The sequence below is a fragment of the Uranotaenia lowii genome, chromosome 3 (assembly GCF_029784155.1).
Source record: "Uranotaenia lowii strain MFRU-FL chromosome 3, ASM2978415v1, whole genome shotgun sequence".
NCBI lineage: Eukaryota > Metazoa > Arthropoda > Insecta > Diptera > Culicidae > Uranotaenia > Uranotaenia lowii.
The window spans coordinates 224701857-224706563 of NC_073693.1; the positions used below are offsets into that span (position 1 = coordinate 224701857).

Sequence of the window (4707 nt, forward strand, 5' to 3'; positions counted from 1 at the left end):
AAATGGTAAGGAAAAAATATATTTACCTAGAAATATCGTTATTTTTTCTATACAAGATGACGGGTTTCGCTTTTAAATTTGGCAAAAAATGGCCTTTTCGACGATTCGTATTAATAGATGGTATTGTTTTTATCTCATGCTACATGTTTCTTATTACTATTTCCATTTTATATAACTTTATCTACATTTAATTATCGTCTCTTAGCTATTTTTTTTATTTTTATTAAGCTTCCGTTAATTTTGATTTGCCATTTTGTATATTGAAGGTAACGGATCGTTGTTAAAAACACTAAATCAAGACGGAGATAAAATAAATTTTATGGAATTATGGTTTGTTTGTTTACTCGTTAAGTGCTGGCGAAAATTCTCAATGCAAAAGTCTAAAATCTGTGCTGTCAGATTTTATCGTGAATGTTGAAATTCAATGTATTCTTAGTTATTTATGAAGTGATAATAAATTATTCATTTATTACAAATGCTTGACCTTAATGTTTTTGAGTCTAATAACATTCCCTTTTCATTTTTTCTTTTCCAAAACTTTGCGCTAAATCGATAGTAATGTTACAATAGGCGATGTTTAAGGGTTTGGATAACGTTTAAAGAATTTAAGAATTTGCGCTGTTAATAATTTATATTTACTAAAGAAGTACTCATTTTACTTCCGCCTTCCGTTACACAGGACACCTGGCATCTCTGATCAAAGCTCCGAAAAAAATCACAGTGTAATACTTCCATTTCTGTCGCCAGATAGCGCTATTCGTGTCTCCCGTTTTCTCGTTAAGTGGTGTATATCGGTTCAAGTATATCTGCTTCTGGATCCAAAAGTCATTTCACAAAAAACGGTTTACAGTTTTGGCTTCAACTGCAAAACTATTGAAACAATTTTCATCAATAATAAAAACCATTTTGGAATAGTCCTAATTGCTGCTCTGTTGTCATGTTTGCAATCTTTAGATGACATCGTTAAATTTAAGATAAATATCAAATGGTCCGATAAAGATGTTAGTTTCTATCATAAACCTGATTTACCGTGAAAATTGTTTCTAAAGCTTTCTACTGTTGGATTTGCAATCTTTGGTCAGTACGAAATTCCTAACTAAGATGTAGAGTGGACTTCTGCGCCATTTCGAAGTATGCGTAGAGACGGAGGAATCGGCAGAACATGCTATCTTTGTATGCCCCAGGTTCAATTCATGGCGTCAACATCTTCAAAATTTGAACGCTGAAAACATAGTGAGTGAAATGTGGCGCGACGAACAGTCGTGGCGTGCTATCGTCGACGAAATCTCGCAAGTCATGCGCGATCTGATAATAATCAGGAAAGATGATGAACGGAGAGAGCGAGATAGTCAACCAAATTTGACAAGCTAATGGAAGGTCTTGGGCCTCGTATGACACTTCAATTCAAAAGCAACGCTATCTTAGGGCGCGGTATAACCCTTATCTGGACTCATACGTGTGGTGGGACTTAAAAGGTCTCACGTACTCAGCTACGATCTTTCCTGCAGCACGAACCACCCTATTTAGCCATAAGGGTGATTCCTTTAAAGGGATTGCAATAGAAAGAGAATTCTTTGCATTTGGAATGCTCTAGATCGAAACTCCAAAACTTCTTCATAAATTGCAACAATCTGCACACTTCCTCTCTCTCTGAGCACTGTGGTTGCTCTCATTTAAACTAAAAACTTTCCATTCTCCCGCACAAATTCCCACAAATTACCACAATTTCAATCATTTGCTGCACAACGGGAAACCTTTTCAATTAGGTACCCAATTTTGGGTCAGGAGTCGGCCTAAGGGGTCGTCCATATAAACTGTACACTGTTTTTGCGATATTGTCGTGATTTTGCATCTGATGGAGTTGGAAATTTGCACATGGGAGTTAGGAGGGATGGGCAATTGATTTCAGTTTTCAAATTTTGGATCACGAGATACCAAAAGAGATTGTCCATATTAACTGTTCATTGTTTTTTCGATATAAACGTTATTTTACATTGGTTCGAGATAAAATTTAGTAGATCGGTGTTTCATAAGACAAGAATTGGATTTTAGGTATCCAATTTAGGATCAGGGTCGGAAAGAGGGTTCAGAAAAGGGGGGGGGGGGTCCAACTAATTGTTCACCGCTTTCGCGATATTGTCATATATTGTCATATTTTACTGTCCAGAAAATGCATCGGATCACTATTCCTACGCAAATTCATCATCACGTATTATTGGTTGAAGGTGAAACGGCGTTCGTACGGGAACAACTAGTAATAAATAAAAGACCGCATCAAAGTTTTCATGTAAAGAATCGATCTGTGGAACAAGCTCGCTCACTGAAGCATAGCACACACCGATGCCGGTTTTCAAACGATCAATATCCGATCAAAACTTATTAAAACAGCTTCGCTCGCGAAGCGAACAGTTCAGATCGAAATTCGCTGGACATGGATCGTTGGGTCGGCAAAGTTGCTGTGATAACTGGCGCGAGTTCCGGTATTCCGGTATCGGAGCGACCATTGCCAAGGAACTGGCCCGGGATGGAATGGTAGTCGTTGGGATGGCCAGAAGGGTCCACCTTATCGAAGCCCTGAAGGAAGAACTTCCTACTGAAGCCGCAGCAAGATTGCATGCAATTTTTTGTGACGTCACTATGGAAACGGACATTCTGGCTGCTTTCGAGATTGTTTGGTGGTGTCGATTTAATGATTAACAGTGCAGGAATCGCTGTGCGTCCTCAACATTTTGAGGTCGGAAATGGAGAAGCTCTAAGACAAACGTTATCGGACTGCTTCTTGCAAGTCGTGAAGCGTGTCGTTCTATGAAGGAGCGAGGAATCGCTGGTCAAATTATACATCTTGGAAGCCAGTTTGGACACCAGGTGCCAAACATTCCTAATGGATCCGTTTATACACCGTCTAAGTTTGCCGTCCGAGGAATCACTGAGTCAATGAGAATAGAACTTTCGAGGGAAAAATCCAAAATCAGAGTTACGGTAAGATATTATGATTTGCATTGTCTTACAAGTGAAATATAACGATTGAATTTTAATTTCCCACCAGAGTATAAGCCCGAGTCTTGTGCTCACCCCAATGACTAGGGAGTATCCGGGAAGTGAGATGTTCCTGGATCCGGATAACATCGAGAAGGCTGTAAAATATGTGTTAAAATGTCCTCCTCGTGTTCAAGTACACAATTTGATCGTGAGACCTATGCCCGATTTTATTTAAAACTAGCTGGTTCTACCCGGCCTTGCTCGGGTTCACGTGTATAAATCGAAATGAGTCGTTTGACTTTTTGAAATTTTTGTTCATCATCATAACAAATTGGACCATGTTTGGCCATGTGAGCTTTGTAAGTTTTGTTAGTCTTATTAAAGATTTCATTGGTAATATTTGCAAAGTTAATCGTTTTCATATTATTGAATTTGAAATAAATTCCCTTGAATGCTTATCCATTCTATCACGAAAAACTTTTCAACCTAAGGTTGCCCAGATTTATCCGGATTTGCTAGAACATTTGAATCAAAATTTGAGGTACGTCCGGTCTGGCCCTGTTTCCCGGATTTTGTAGCAAAAAGCCCGGATTTTGCCCGGATTTATTCACATCATTTTTAAAACGTAACATAAACTGAGATTTTATAATTTTTATATTTTTTTGATTTTTACGTTCAAAGGAAGTTTTAAATGGCAAGTTTTAGAAATAATCGTGACTCGTATTTGGAAGCTTGATATACAATTTAAATTCTGCTGATGCGGTTTGTTGAAAAAAAAAATATATTGCAAGTATATTTTTCGTTATTTACTGAATAATTCCGCTGTTTTAACCAAGATTGCCCGGATATTGCCAGGATATCGGTTTGAACATTTTGAAATCAAATGCTGGATTTGGCCAGGTTTTTCGATAAAATTGGCTGGATTTGTCCGGTCCCGATACGGCAATTCTGGCAACCTTATTTTACACTCACCTTTTTTAGTTAGCTTGAATTGAATTACTCTTTTTTTCATCAAATGATTACTATTTTTTAATCTTTTCCATGGGTCATCTAGTGGAAAACCAATGTATTAAGCTTGTAAACAAATATAAACGACCTCTTTTCAAGATCTACCCGTAGAGTAGAATACCTTTTTCAGTTTTATTTTGTACTTTGAAATTTATAAATAGATTTCCGCTGAAACTTCATAAAAGACTTGATCTGCATTTTTCCAATGTGCTTTTTTTAGTTCTTATAATGAGATGGTAGAATTGGTCACATCGATGATTAATAATAACGTAAAATTTAAAAATTTACAAATGAAATTGAATGGTATAAAACTAAAAACTTCAGATTTAATTACTAAAAGTCTCGTGCGTTGGATTTGGTTTTATTTTTTTGCATAAAATGAACGTTTAATTGTCTAATTCTCATTGTAAATTAAATTCTTACACGGCCATCAACGTGTAGAGGTCACAGCCTTGAACTTACAACCTTCAGTTTTATTTTTTTTCCCTATAAGAAGTTCCAAAAATATGAAAATGGTTGGTTCCTAAAAGCTGGAACCTTAGTTTTCAGTCCAAATAGTTATTCAACTGAAGAAGTCAATTCATAATGAACTAATGTATCCATACTTTACACACTGCATATTCTAGTAGATTCTCAACCACTGTTCTTCTCAATATTTCTAACAGGTGAGTAGTTTTTTCTATCCTAAATGAAGGCTCATTAATGCAATCAAATGTCTCG

General features: G+C 36.6%; 1 pseudogene; it reads left to right on the forward strand.

Annotated features, from left to right (window-relative positions):
- Nucleotides 1-2431: 2431 nt before the first annotated feature.
- LOC129753128 (farnesol dehydrogenase-like) lies at nt 2432-3308 on the forward strand (annotated as a pseudogene).
- Nucleotides 3309-4707: the final 1399 nt, after the last annotated feature.